The sequence below is a fragment of the Hirundo rustica genome, chromosome 13 (assembly GCF_015227805.2).
Source record: "Hirundo rustica isolate bHirRus1 chromosome 13, bHirRus1.pri.v3, whole genome shotgun sequence".
NCBI lineage: Eukaryota > Metazoa > Chordata > Aves > Passeriformes > Hirundinidae > Hirundo > Hirundo rustica.
The window spans coordinates 14,567,555-14,583,175 of NC_053462.1; the positions used below are offsets into that span (position 1 = coordinate 14,567,555).

The 15,621-nt window shown below is 45.3% G+C and overlaps 1 long non-coding RNA gene across 2 annotated transcripts in view; it reads left to right on the forward strand.

Moving 5' to 3' along the window:
- The first annotated feature begins 226 nt into the window (after positions 1–226).
- LOC120758780 (uncharacterized) overlaps positions 227–15,621 on the forward strand; it is a 62,695-nt gene continuing 47,300 nt past the window's right edge. For both annotated transcript variants that reach the window (XR_005703009.2, XR_005703008.2), the window contains exon 1: positions 227–320. This is a non-coding gene — a long non-coding RNA (uncharacterized LOC120758780). The remainder of the gene's footprint in view (positions 321–15,621) is intronic.

Here is a 15,621-nt window from a genome sequence, read left to right on the forward strand (position 1 = left end):
CACGCTGTAAAGCATGAAGTTTGCACTATCTGTCACTTGAGCTGTGCTTTGGAGTTTAGTGGTGGAGAGGATCTGAGGGCAGTGAGGGGTTTGGGTAGGTCTGAGGAGGGTGAGAGCAGGTCACAGGTGAACCTACTCACAGGTAGCTCCTCTCTGCTCTTGGGAAGAGTGATTGGAAATAATTGAAGTCCCAGAGCTCAGGTGTTGAGCTGATGCTCCTGCTCAGAGTGCATATACCCACCCAGCCTTGGGGAGGGTTGGTTTGTCTGCTGACTGGTGGGACCAGCAAACTGTGGTTCATCCTCCATCACGTCACCAAGGTAGGATTGTGACATGGCTCAGCTAACAGGGTTTTTTCTTCACTTGGGGACAGGACTATAGCTCTGTTGTCCTGTCTCACACCTGTGAGCAGCAGAGCTCCTGTGCAGCCTTGCGCAGCTCCTCTGCCTGGCAATTCATAATCCTGAGAAAGCACCATCTGGGCTGGAAGTGTGTGAATATCCAACACAATAGCACCTCAAATTCCTTCTTTATGCTTATTAATAACAAGCTGTAAAAATAGCAGTCAGACAAGATGAGATCATAAGGCTGATCGTGGGATGCCATATGGTGTCTGTTTTACTGAGGGAGACACACAGAGGAGACCTGTGCTCTCCTGCCAGAGCAGGGTGGGGCTGGGGGGCAGCAAGGGGTGTATGGACTCTCTCCTTTTTAGGATAAACCATTTAAGATAAACAGAGAAGCACTGCTGGAAATTGCTGGGAATCTCAGAGTCTGAGGAGCAGCAGGTCTGTGGAAAGGACAACTAGTCCATGGGTTTGTGGTGGCTTTATCTGGTTGTGATTCCAGCTGCTCTGTTCTGACCACATCTCTCTGTTTCTTTGAGGTGATGACACCTTAACAGAAACCAAAGATTTTTTTTTAAATTCTTTTTTTTTTAACTCTACTGTGAAGTTACGAGTTGAAAAAACGCAGAGAAAAAATGCTAGGCTCATTTATGTTTGTATATGCTTTAAAAAGATGATGTCTATCTTGGCCAGCAGTGGGATAGCAATGTTTTCTGTACTTAAAGGAATGGTATTTCCAGCACCTAGCAGTGTCCTATTTGTCTTTCATAATCCTCTGGCTGAGAAGTGTTAATGTCGATTAGGGCTCTCCAGACTTTGATAGCTCATGAACAACAGTGCTGTGTTACTGAAACGTGAAGGGCAAGAACATGCTCCCTGCTGACCCAGGCCAGGCTGCTGCGACTTCTTTTGCCCAGGGCATTTGCCTGTGTTACATCTGGTCTATGGTTCACAGCAAACTGCAGAGACACGCTTTCCGACCCTTTCCTCTGTGTAAGGAATTAATTTTCTAACTCAGAGCATTGCTCCCTTGGTAGCGTGGAGCTGCACGTTCTGCAGACTCTTGTGCTGGTGCATCCCTGCCTTGACGGAGGGGCTGTTTTTGGGGGGCTACTCCAATACCAAAACCAGCCTCGACGAGGCTTAGGCACCAATTAAACCTTGCGCAACCAAGAACAAGCGCAGGACCTCCGGTAATATCCCTTCCCGAGGCCGCAGGTTCTGCTGTCCCAGGATGCGAGCATGAGTCATTGTCTGGAAATCCAGGTGGCCAGATGTCCGCCAGAGACCGCGGGGCTCCCGCGGCAGAACCCGCCCGGGCCGCTCTCGCTCTCCCCTCGGAGGGGCCGGGGCCGCTCCCGGCCCCCTCGCTCTCCCCTCGGAGGGGCCGGGGCCGCTCCCGGCCCCCTCGCTCTCCCCTCGGAGGGGCCGGGGCCGCTCCCGGCCCCCTCGCTCTCCCCTCGGAGGGGCCGGGGCCGCTCCCGGCCCCCTCGCTCTCCCCTCGGAGGGGCCGCTCCCGGCCCCCTCGCTCTCCCCTCGGAGGTGCGGCGCAGGTGAGCAGCTCGCACATCCCCCGGCGCTGCGGCAGCGAGCCAGCGCTTGTGGGGCCGGCCCCGGGGGAGGCATCTGCGGCAGCTGGGTCCATCTCTGCCCCCCACCCCGCGGAGAGGGAGGGGAAGGGGGGCTGTTGTCACAGCTGCCCCGCAGCAATCGCTCTCCAGCTGCTTTTGGCCGCCGCGCTGGTGGCTTGCAGGGAGCAGAACCAGGGACCCCTGCGGGCCCCCCGCTCCAGACAGCTGGGGAAAGGCTCCTTTGGGTTTTCCCGGTGCCAAAGGCTTTTATTTGCTAGCACGGCATTAATCTGAGGGTTCTGCTCCTCCCTGTTCTCCTCCGGCCCACGGGCTGCATGCAGGCTCCATGCAAAGCACAAGTGGACGATGTTGCTGGAGAGTTTGTCTGGAGTTTCAGGAGGGACGCACAGACCTGCCTCGGGCTCTGGGTTGTGTGGGCTTTGCAACCAAGATGGTATTCTTTAATAATAATAATAAAAAGTTTATTTTTTTCATGACTTTTCAAATCGTTGAGAAGCCTGGTGGTGACACAAAATGAGGACATTATATTGCTTTTAGACACATGAGCTTTTGATGAAAAAAAAATCAATAAAATAACTAGTGTTGAACTTAATAAACTCTTTAAAAAGCTGTGAAACACCTCGGAGTTCTCTTTTGAGGAAGATCAAAAGGAGAAAAAGCAGATTTCTGAGGAAAAAGCGTGACTAGGTAGATCTAGTTGGTAACTTGTTGGCCATGAGTAGAGGTCGGTCTTTGCCTCAGATCCACCTCCAGGCTTCCCCATAGCCCTGGGGTGAGCTGTACCATCATCATGCAGCTAAATTCCATCAGCCTTCATAGGTCAGGCAATTCCCTTCTTCTTGACGAGGTAAAATCAACCAAACCCCCCAGTTCTGTTGTTGTGAGGAATGGGGTGCTGCAAGAAGTAGCTTTGCTTCAGGGCAGCTCCTCCTCATCAGTGCTGTTATTCCATGGGCATTGTTCCTGTCTGTGCCCACCTTGGGGGATGTATAGATTAGGGCTCCATAAAGCACTGCTGTGCTCCTGGAGCAGGACAGAAAACCCCTTTTTGTATCTGTGCCTGAAGGAATCTTGCTGGAAGGTGAATCAGGCCAATGGCTCTGCAGGAGCCTGTTGTAATTACCAGATTTAGGATGTTGGGCTCTGAATAAATCTTAGCTTTTACTTAGCTGGGCTAATTCAGGCTTGAAAACTGAAGTGACAGCTTATAGGCAGGCTTTTCTGTCTGACTTGTCCAAGATTGTGCATGTGTGTTACGTGGCTAAATGCAAATAAGCTGCTCCCAGAAAACACAGTCACAAGTGCTAAACTTATTATCTGCATGGGCTGATGGTGTGAGCAACTGGAGACCACATAAATTACCTTTTTTTTTCTGCTCAGAGTGAAAGTGATGCTGGTGCTGTAGTCCCTGACAGTAAGGAATGACTCTTTCTGGTTGGACAGGTTTGATTGGCCGCTAATTTACTCTCCCTCCTCTCATAATTCAGCACAGCTTTCTTGATGTGCTCTGCCAGCTCTCCCCAATTTGCTGCTAGGAGGATTTTCATGCAAGTAAATTGTGGATTCCTGTTAAAACATGTATGGAGCACGCTCCTGCTTGATGGCTCTGTGCTTAGATGTCGCAGGAAGAGACAGTGTTTTGTATGACTGCAAGAAAAATACCATGTTCTAATTAGTGTAATTTATAGTCCCTTGCAGGCTAAAACAACAGCTGATGAGTCATGGAAGTTCCTTCTTCTGACACTTGCTGAAAGAAATGTTATTTTAGCTCCCGTGGTTTTTGGGGAGGGGGAAGGAACAGGGTGTGGAGGGTCTGAGATGCCTCACCCCCTCTCCAGCACCACATCCTGCAAAGTGTTTCCTGTTTGAAGATTTCTGGTGTGGTTGCTGTGCAGTGAGGGAACACTGATTATGGCCATGTCTAATTACCAGTCATGGTGGATCCCAGTGTGAGTGTTTGGGTCTGAACTGGAGCTCCTGAGCCCACTGTGGTTGCTGGGATGAGAGGTTTCAGTAGCTGCAATAGTGTCAGTGTCAAATTTGTAACTGAGCAGGCAGAAGGATGAACACTCCAGAAACCCTGTGCTCTGCCTGGGCACGGATGTGTTGTGAACTGTGGGCAGATTAAAGCTCAGTGAAAGGTGGGACTTCCATTTTCAAAGATGGTCTTGCTACTGAGTTTCAACCTTGTCCTACCCCTCTGGCCCAAGACTTTGTTCAAACTGCTCTCTGCAAAGGTGAGTCACTTGGATTAAAGCAAAGTTTTGCTCCTCAGGTTGGTTTTTCCACCCTGAACTTGTCACTGATGATTGGGTGAGCGGAGACAAACAGCTCCGGACCTGGCTGCGCACTGCAGGAGCGACAGGCACAGGGGTGGGGGACCCTCCCACCTTGTCCTGGGGACATGTCCTGGCCATGTAAGTCTGGCTCCGACCATGAGAGGTCAGCAATGGTCCTGCCCAGCAGCCAGCTGCCCTCCTTGGAGCAGGCACTGCAAAGCCCCCTCCATCCTGAGGATGCCATAGCGATATTTTGCTCAGCATGTGCTGTCCGTTCCTATGTTTGGAGTGGTTAGTGACATAAAATAAGCTCCCTGGAACAGTGCTGTCTATAGCATGCTGTTTTGCCCACAGCAAAGCTGAAGATTTCTTTACTGAACATTTTTTTTTTTTCATTCTGTTTGCTTGTTTGGCCACCCTTTCTGTGGTCTGTGCTGTTGGAAGACAGACTGTTCTCCAGTAATAGGTAAGATGTGACTACCTTGCACCATCGTCTATGAACTTCAAGAACTTATGGAGGCTTTTGGAGGAAAAAAGCATTCTACAGATCAGAATTTTTGAGTGAAAATGAAGTTCACCCAATGACATGTCAGTCATGAAGAGTCCTCAGACAGAAAAATGAAGTGGCCGTTGCTGTTTCTGCTGCAAGTGTGCCAAGGGCTGTGTTGGACCACAGACCTCAGGCTCCCTAGAAGTGTTATTTCTAGTTCTGGCTTAGTCCATAATTTTGGAGAATTTCTTCAAAATTCTTTGTGCTCATGGCAGAAAAAATCATTGCTGTTTTGGCTCTGCCGACAGTGGAAGTTTGGAGAGTCAGTGCTTTGTGAAAGTGGTCAGGACTGAGGCTAGTGGTACATGGGGATGAGAAAAATGAGAATACTCAAGGAAAAACAACCTTACAGGGGTAAGAGGGCCACAAAAAACCCACCCCAAGCAACTTGCTAGAACTTTGTTGGATTTTTGGTGATCTCTGTGTAACTTGGTGCATCTGGAGGAATGTGTGACTTTTGTTATCCAGGTTTATCAAGGTCAATAATAATAATAATAATTTTAAAAAAGCAGGAAGAATACCACTTTGCATCCTTGTCCCAGTACTCTGTGCTGGTGCAAAAACCCAGAGTAACTCCTGAGGCAAGTGATGATCTCAGCTGAGTGGTGCCAGATAACAGGATTCCTGGCAGACACACACACAATTCTAAGGTGCTTTTTCCAGCTATTTTTATGACTGTTCATGAGATGGTATTTAATCCATCACTGATATCTGCAGCATGACTTTAGAAAAACAGCGAAGGATTAAATAATTTCCAGAGGAGCTAATTTCTCAGGAGGAAAATTTCTTTCTTAAGGACTGCACTTAACCTGAAAACTTCAAATCCCCAGGTAAATTTATCATGCTACTGGTTGTAAAAATATATTAGCTCAAACAGATTTTGGGTGAAAGGATCTCTCAAGTGAGTAGCACTCAATTACACCTAACCTAAATCTTCTTTTTTCTGATGTATTTGGTCTTAATTTCTCTTTTTTACTTGTTCTATCTTCTATCTGTAGCAAGAGGTCTAAAATCTTATTTTCAGGAATTTGTGCTGAAGTTTTAAGGGTTGCAACGAAATCTGATGCATTTTAAAGCAACATTTTCCATGTTTTTTCCTAGTTTTTAGGGGAGAGATGTTACTTTTAAATATGATTAATGAAAATTTGCAGATGCCTTGTAGCTCTTCCTTTCTTGCTCTTATTCTACCCTTCAGCCTCTTCTTTTCTCCCTCTCATCAGTCACTGCTGTGGGAATTGCCTCAGCCCCTCCAGAGCACCAAGCTGGCATTTGAACCGTCCCAGAGAGAGCAAATGATTTTGTTGTTCTGGTTAAATCTCTCTATGATTTTCCCAGAAAAATGGAAACATAAGCAGAGATTGCTGAGACCACAGTGCAAGAATTAATAGCTGATCATCAATAGTCTATTTTTTCCCTCTGAGCCTGTATCTAACAGCTGGGGTGGCTTTCTATCAGCAAAGTGTGGCAAATACTTGCCACTGTGAATGGAGATATCCTTCTTTCTGTCTGTTAGGAGTTAAAGCTGGTCCTAATGAAAAGTCTCAGAGGGTCTCCATGTATGATAATGAAATGTTGTTGCACCCTGCAGCTTTGCTGGAACAGCCCCTGGATTTCACAGGGCAGGGAGGTGGCTACGAGCTGTTGTCTTTTGTTTGTGGCTTCCTTCTCAGAGCCATCACTGCCTGAGGAGTTACCCTCTGCATCTCTCCTCCCACTTACATATCAAATGACCTATCTTCCCACTGCAGAGCCTTTCTTCTCTCTGACAACCCATAGCACTGATAAGCTACATTTCCAAGCCAGAGGAATCATCCATCACAGCTTGTTCTTCTCTGCCACCACGTATGAGGCTCATCCACGAGGATGGTTGGTGCTCAGCTCCCTCCACAGCCTGGATGCCTTGGTGGATTCTGGCCTAGGCTAACCCAGCTCTAGGAAATATGGAGCTAATCCATGTTCTAGTGCTGAAATTTGTTTTTCAGTGTGTTATCTCCAGAGATGTCTCCTGAAAGAGTCCAAGCCTAGGCTTGGATATCTGAGGGGTTGGTCTGGACATGTCAGTGATGGTTTATCCCTCCTATCACACTCCTAGGGATGGGAGAGGTCAGTGCCTTGGACAGATAATAGAAATATGGGTGGTATTTCTACCTCTGAGGCAATTCCTTTGTGACCCTATGAGCCACTCTTGGCATCCCCAAGTGCCTGGACATAATTTAGGCCCTTATTTTTAGGGAGCAATATCTTAAGTTGGTCTTTGACACCCTGTGCCTTTGTTTCTCTGAGTTAGTAGCACTCAGCTGTGTGCAAGAGCAGTTTTAGGGCACCATTCATGGTGCCAAACTCGAGCCGTAGATCTTCTGGTGGAACTTGCTCTCCAATTGCAAAGATAAAATTCCTCAGAGAGCTTTAAAACTCAAACTCACAGAGCATTCCTGAAATAGTTGTGAAATGATATTAAGTAAATACCTAAGGCAATGTTTAGATGTGGCAAGCAAAGATGCCCTGAAGCTGTTGTGGCTTGCCAGTTGCCTCTCCAGTGTATTCTGGAGCACTTAAAAAGGACTTTGATTTTGACATAAGTCACAATGCAAGGCATGTGAGATGCCCAAGTAAGGTGGCAATCTGCTGCTTGAGGTGGAAGCTGGCAAATGAACTCCAGACAGTGCAGCTCTGAAGTGAGAACCTGAGAAAAAATGTGCTTGATGCTCTTAGAAGTGACTTTTTACCACCTTTCATATACCATAATTGGTGTGACTGGGGAGGAACGGGGTCGGGGGGAATGTCTCCTTTGCTCTGCTCCTTTGTGTTAAAAGAAAATCTTATCTGAAAGGCTTTAAAAATCTTTCCAGGAAGATAACCTTCCATCAGAAATGCTGAAATAAGTCTGGGCTTTACACATATAACAAGTGAAAGTGACTTTAAAATCCCCTATTAATAGATCGTTGTGCTTATACCTGGTCTTGTTTCACTTAGTGTAATTTATAGAGGTGTTCCAGTGGCTAAACACAGCACAACACACAAGGAGGGATAAGTTCAGCAACTTGTAAATATAGCTTGTGTTCCCCTCTCAGGACATTTGAAGGCATAACAAGAAAAAAATCATTGCTTAGACCATAATTTATTTAGGAGTGTCAAGATCCTGGTCAGCAGATACAGGTTCATAGGGAATCTGAGCAAAGCCTGGATCTTAGGGATGAATTCAAGCAAGGTGGGTCTTTCTCTGAAGTGTCTACAGAGACTTGCTGGCAACAGCATTTTCCAAGTCTTATCTCTAAATCTCCCTCAAACGTGACCAAGGAGCTCCGATTCTCTTGTTTGGATGTTTTTTCCTGCAAACCATCAAAGCTCTCCTTCCAGTTCAGGAGAAACTGGGTTTGCTTTTAGCAAAGATGGGCACACAAAATGCATATCTCAACCTTCATGCAGCTGTGAAAAACTCACCAGTCAAGCCAGAGGCTGACGCTTTGTCAGGCACTTCTGAGCTGGTGTTCCTATGGTTTAGGAGTCAAATCTATTGTGATCAGTTATGCAGGGAATTAAAAGTTGCTGCACATGTTCTTATACTCCAGCAGTGCGTCTGAGCACAGGGAAAAGCTTCAGCATGTGCTCACCTTGTTAGGTTGCCAGTCAGTGTCCTGGGACAGTGTGGGCCAGCGCTGGCGTTTGCACGGTCAGGCAGAAAAGAGGGCATGGGACAGGTTGAGTTCACCCTCCCAGCTGTGGCCAGAAGAAGGCAGGGACAAAAAGGAAGAGAGGATCTCAAGGGAAAGGATGTGGTTACTTGTGGGACTGATTGCAGAAAGCTGTGAGCTGGGAATGGAGAAGAAAGCTGCTGGATTTTCTAGGAAAGACAGTGTGACAGTAGAAGATGGGCTGCTTTTAATAATCTGTTCAGAGCTATTTCTGCAAGAACAATGAATCTCTGTGCCTCAGTCATTCCCCATCTGTTTTCAGAACTCATCTGAAAACTCATCTTTCCTTCCTTTCCTCTCCCCTTCCGCTCTCTCCACTGTCATTTTTATTTTATTTTTGCCTCTCTGCTCTCCAAAGTTTTTGTGGGGATGGAGCTTGAATGAGGCAATAGGCAAGGTAACACACATTAACCAACAAAGTGAGAGCTGATTTATTTTCATTACGCCCATTTATTTTCTTCACACCCCAAACATCTTCATAAAGGAAATGATTTAACCTTTCGAGTACGAAAGGAGCCAAGGAGTTCTGGGTTTGTGTTGTAAAGCATTGTGAAACATAAATCGAGAGAGGAAAGGCATAAATCCCTCCCCAGTCTGATGCAGCTTTTGTGAGGTGCTCCAGGTGATATTGTTTGCTGTGGGAAGGGTTCCTGCCTTCACTCCCTTAGCAAATATCAAAAGTAGCTTTTGTGTTTATATACAGATATAAAAAGGATCAAGGAAAGGAAAGACATTTTTATCTGGAAAGGCAGTATTCCTCCTTCTCTTCCTTAGTTTGTGGTGGAATTCAGGGGCTTTGGGAGAAGCAGAACACGAGACGGGGATATGAGGTGTTAATGGGTTGAAATCTCTTAATGCATTAAACATAAACTTAGACATTCTCTCATTATGCTTTTCCAGTTCCCCCCACCCAAACTGCTCTCAAGGGTATGCTTCTCCTGGGTCAGAATAATCATCTCTGGTCTGCCACCAGAGACCCTGTGCTCAGCCAGTTATTTCCAATTTTTCATTAGGATAATTTTATTGCATAGATATATATATTTTTCCCCCTCCTGCCAAAATACCCAGCCATATGCTATTATTTTCCTCTTGTAAACTGCCACCACTTCCCTCTCCTGAGCTGGTGGATGTCAGGGAGAAGCCTGACATCCTCCTCTCCTGATAAATGATGGAAGCCTAAAGGGCAGAGCCTCCAGCCGGATCCTGTGCTGGCCAAGTGTGTGCCTTGGCAGAGGGAATTGGGGAGTTCTTCTTGCTGGGGGAGGTTTACACTAAAGGTCACAAGGAGATTTAGGAGATTCAACGTGCATTTTTTTTTTTTTTTTTTTTTTTTCTTCCCCCCCCCCCCCCCCCTTCCTTTTCTTGCAACGACAGTACTGAAGAGAGCTGCGTGCTAGGAATGGATATTGGCGGTAATAAGGAATAGCAGTTTGCCTAAGCTTGTAAAGGGATTTCACTTGCAGAGGTATGGAGTCCTTGCTGGGAAAATGACCAGAGGTTTGGAGCCTGTCAGCTTAAAATCGAGTCAAAGAACAGTGTGGGTTTGGTTGGTTTTTTTTTCTTTTCAATTTACATTGAAAGTTTTCTCTGGACTACAATCCCTCTGATTTTCTATTTTTTTTTTTTTAAGACTTGCCTCCCAGTTATGCCTGCCAGGAGTGAGCACTGTTAGTGCTACAGTTGTTTCTTCCACTGTCTGTCTGCAGCCCTCAAATATTTGGGGCTCTGTTGGGTGTTGGGGCATTTGGGACAGGGAGAGCTGGTGAGTTGTGTTGATCAGTCTGAGCTCAGTGGAACCAAGTCTGTGTTTGGGTGGTGCACATCTCTGGCTGTTTCTCTCTCTAAAGCTCAAGAATTTCTTCTGTGAGCTCTGATGGTGAGGAATAAATTCTGTCTCCTCTGTCCTCTTTCCCTGTAATGGCTCCCTGCACCCCATTAATTAAATGAAGAATTTTTTGAGAAAATTCTAAACACTTAGCTACAAATCAGCTATAATAACTCTGACAGAACCTGGCTATGAAGTAACCCTGAAAAGGAGAAAGAAAAAAAAAAAAAGGTATTTATACATAAAATAAAAGGCTGAAAACCCAAAAATCCACTAGAAAAAAGAAATAGACTTCCCAGATCTCATAATTTCTAAATAAATTCCCCACCACCAGCAGCATTACTATGGCTTGTGCCATTTCCCTGCTGTAGTTAGCTTGAAATATTTTATCCTCCCTTTCCTACAGATCTCCTGACTACTTTGAAAATGACACCTTGTGTTTTTCCCTTCAGAATCCACTTCATTCTCTGGTTGTGTTCACAGATGCAATGCATAGCAAGGAGGAAAAATAGAGTTAATTTGCTGGTATGTGTTCTGAACATGAATGCTGTTAATTGTCAAGCTTGTCCTCTCCTGACTGCAAAAATAAGCTGGTTGAAAATAATCCGCTGTGTGCTTCTGTATTTTGCTGACAACCTGCCAGCTACCAACTAAGGGTGTGATAAATGCCCAAGTGGCTAAAATTTCCAACCAGCTTTCCACTCTTCCTGCTTTCTAAACTGTGCTTTTAAGCATCAGGTTTGTCATTCATGTGCCTGCTGCCTCCTGCACTTAAAAAAAATTCAACATTATCTTCAAATCAGCTGAAATTTTAGATTTTGGCCAGCCTGTGTAGCCCCTGTACCTGATATATGGTGATGCCAACAGCTTCTTTTCTAGCAGAATCTTAGGGAAATTCTCCTGAGCAAGGTCATGCTGCTACTGAGCCAATTACAAGCAGGTTTACATTTTGGGGGACTGTGGGGAGGGATGGTGTGTGTGTGTTTAAAGCTGTTAGACTTGAAAAATCATACTAAAACCCCGTGTTCATTGCCTGGCTGGAATTCTGCAATGCAGGATTTCTGCCCACCTCGTGCAGCCAGAGCAGGAGTTGGGTTTGGCAGCTCAGGACGTGGCAGTGCTGTGCACAACCAGCAGCTGATGAGGATCCCCAGGTTTTAGAAGTGTAGCTCTGACCTTTTAAGGTGTAATAAACGTCAGAACCCGGCTTTGTGGAGATGGGGGCAGATCTGCTGGGTACATAAACTGGTGCTGGCTGTAAATATTCCCTCTCGGTTGTGTCGCTGCCACGACCACACCGTGCTGTCAGAGCTTTGCTTGAGGAGCACAGTTGATGCTTTTGCTCCCCCTCAGGCTTTAAAATGATTGACCACTTATTGTCTGGGAAGTGAGTAGCCTTGTCTCGTGTCTCTTTGGGAAGGGATGGACAAATATTGAGGCTGTGCACTTAATAACTTTCACTTGTGTCATTTTCCCTGGAGATCCATAAGCAATATATTTCTTGACTCCGAGGTAACTCTTCAAATGAAACTTTGATGCCCTGAGAAATACCTGCACAAAAGACAGAGCAAGGATCTACTCCTTAACCCAGAGCTCTTGTTTGAAGCTGAGATATAAAATACAGATGGGGATCTGATGTTTCTTTGAACCCAGATGCAGCTGAAATTAAAGATGTAATTCATAAAAGCTGAAGCATCTTGACTGTCAGTTTGAGCCTAGTGGTTTTCTACCTGCTGAAGCAGGGAAAGCAAGTGAGGGCAGCACAGGTAGATAATGTGGATTTTTTTAAATTATGATTTTTTATTATTTCTTGTTATAATGAAGGTTTTATTAGAGTTTAATTGTGCTCAGGGAAAAGAGTGATAAGAATATAGCTTTGACGGCTCAAAATAATAAAATGAAGGATAATGGGGCAAAAGGAAAAGCTAATTATGAACATTTCAAAGGAAAAGCATGAGCTGGGTCAGTTCTCTGCCCTCTGAGGTTTTTCTAATCCTGCTTGCTTTAATACCTCATGCAGTTTGATTTAAAATGTTCGTGGTAATGGGAACTCCGCTGTTCCATAAACAAGGAGACCTCCCCATCCTAACCTCTGGCCCAACCCTCATACTAACATGTCGCCAGCTTTATTTCATCCTTGTGCTCTCATTTCTTCACCCCCTGCAATGCTGGGACACAGTCTATCTTTTTTTCAACCAAGAAAATTATCCTTAAAGAAAAGATCTGCAGCCTTTGTAGGTCATTTTTCTACACAATCTTGGAAGTGGATCCATGGAAGTATGGGACACACTTCTCTCACTTCACATTAAGGTTTGATGAAAGTGCCAAGCTCCTGATCTATGTAATAAACATCATTATTTCTGGATGTTTCTCATTGTGTGGATTTCAGGACAGGTCAGCCCACCCTTTCAAAACAAAAAACCTTTGTGGGTATTAGCATGGTACAGAGCAGCAGTTGCTCACACGATAATATAAATAACAGGACAGGCTTGTGGAGTAGCCTGAGGAATAAAGCTGACACAAGGACTCAAAGGTAAATGAAACTAAGAATGAAATCCATGCCATGGGAGCAAGATGTCACAGCTGGAGAACATCAGAGTTCCCAGTTCCAACAATGGTGCTGCATTAGACACATGGGTGAATGCATTTTCCTTTTTTAATGGGAAGAAAAAACAGATTAACAGACCAGAAGGGAACTATGGTGTGGACTGGTTAGATCTCTGACACAGGAGCTTGCTTTTTTTTTTTCTTTCTCCCCTTAATGATCTGAGCATTTGATGTGGTATTTCTGAAAGCACATTGGGATCTTTGTCTGAACAACCATTCCTGAATCGTTGGGTGGAGAAAGAGGTCCAGAAGGCAAAAGGACATGTCTGAGGTCACACAGAGCCTGGCTTTAAAGGAAAGAAAAGCTTCCTGCTTTCCAGGCTAATTCCATCTGGATGACTGAAGGGGGGTGAAGAATTCTCCTAGAGCCCTACCATTCACCACTTGCCTTTAAAACAGGAATGTTTTCCTTGCAGTATTGTGGTTGTTTACACAGTGAAATATTGGTTATTTGGTTTTGTTCTGGCTGTTTTGGGGTTTTTTTGGCACTTGTTGGCAAAAGGAGGTTCTACACAAGTTTATTTCTGTGTCGAAATGGGGCAGGGGTGACTCAGTGGGTTAATCTTGACTTTATTCCACCGTAGCTGCTTTTCCAGCTAAAACTGCTGGCTGGCAGTTTGCATTATGAGGAGAACAGTGGGAACTGGGCTGTGATGAGGGCTTGCAGGCAGGATTTCCCCTGTGCTCTGGGAGCCACCATGCAGCAGAGTGGCAAAAGCCGCTGGAAATTCCGTCGTGGCCTTGCAGGTGGATGGAAAAGTTCAGCCATTTCCCAGCCAGTGTGAGCAAACTGATAGCAATTCCCTTGAGTTGGATCCCAATTACATTTCTCTGCTTGGGGATCATTTGAACCTTTAATGAGAGGTTGGTAAGGAGGGAGGGAGGGAGAGGTGGTTTCTTATTACAGCTGAGGAGAGGGCAAGGCTTTGCTACCAGGGAGTGTGGGCTCCTTCCAGTGCCATACTGAAGTAGATGTCTTTCCCACTCACCGTAGGAACAGTAGCTGCTTCCTTTTGGTTGAGGGAATGGGCAGGTTTGGCTCATTTGGTGGTTCATTTTCCCCACAGGTTGCTTCCTGGTAGCAGGCTTCTGCTTTGCTGCGATGGAATTGACATATCATCCCCATTTCTAAAATCTGGTGGCATTCCTTTCGCTTTTTTAGGGACAGGATGGAGGTGGGGGGGAAGATATTTTTTTGACCAGTATTTCTAGTTTGGTAATGTCAGAGGTGAATCCACTGGTGTACAGACAGTGGTAGGACAGAAAGGATTGTATTCTATTTCCCACTGACTTCTGGCCACAGTTTCTGGCTGATGGCCCCAGATAAGACAATTGATGTTTAGACATTAGTTTGCAGGGACAGAGCTGAGGGCTAACAAAAACTCAACCAGGATTAGCTCAGAAATTCCTCCCCCAGGTTTTTTTTAGCCTTTACCCCTTGACATTGAAGACTTTTCTTGGGATTGTTGGTGCAAAGGGTGCAAAGTCATGGAATGGATTTTTGGAGTCCACCATGCCCTAATAAACTTCTGAATCGTGTGGCCTGGGAACTGAGCCAGTGTCAGACAGTCTAAATCAACCAGACAGAGAAAAAATGCTTGAATAAACTGTTACAGGAATGGCAGGGGAGTTCTGGGATGTCCCTGACAAAACAGCTTAAAAAGCCTATGGTGGTTTTATTGAAATCTCTTCAGGTTGAAGAATAACAAATTGTAAGACCTAGCCTACTCTCCTTTTATGTCCTGGTATAGTTGGAAGCCTTTTGATGCTCACTTTGTTTTCCGATTGCTTAAAAAACCTAATTCAGTTCTATTGCTGCTATCAGCATTTTGAGACTTTGATCATCTAAGACTTGTCAATATTGTTCTTGCCATTCTGCACTAATTTATTGTAGTTTACCTTTTGCTAACTGTGGGTTTTGCAGATAGAAGGTTTTGTAGCTTCAGTGAGCAAATCCTGGCCACAGCATATGAGCAGAAATAAACTCAGCTGTGAAGATGAAAAAAGTAATTTGAGGATTTCTTTTGTATCCCATCTTTTGTGACGCTAAACAAGTGGCTGAGGACCAATGTGAGAAACCTGTGGATAGTACAGTCTGCTCCTAAAATGAGGAGTCACTACGTTCTTACAGTATCATGAGAAGTTATACCAAGAATATCACTGAATTTTTCACAGGGGGGCAATACAAAAATTACTGCCTCTGCTTACTCTTTGAGGTGTTTATAGCCTAAATGTCTTAGCTGTGTGGTGCCACCATAGGAGTGAAGACACTAAATCCTCAGCAGGCCCCTGGAGACCCTCCGTGCAATTTCACTCTGTTTTTCCAGACTTTGGCACCAGGAAATGTTTTACTGTACTACTGAGTTAGTAGTGAGGATGGTGTCATTTAAGCTGCTCATCTTGCACTGCCCTCTTTGTTCTCATCTTTACCTTTTCATGAGCTTCCCACCTGAGCAGCTTTTTAAATAACCTCAGCAGGTTTGAGAAGGATAATTTCATAAGTAACTGCTCCCCAAATGGATACTAAAAGGAGTGGGCAGGGATGTTTTCTTCAAGGTCCCTTGTGCAATGATGGTGGGTGTTGGAGGAATCTGCTGAGGAAGGGATCACACAGGCTTCGTATTCTGTCGACAGAATCTTCTACGGTTGCTGCTGGAGAAATGAGATTGCACTATATGAACCACTGATCTAATAGGGACTTCTCAGGCCCTTCAAGCAGTCATATCTGT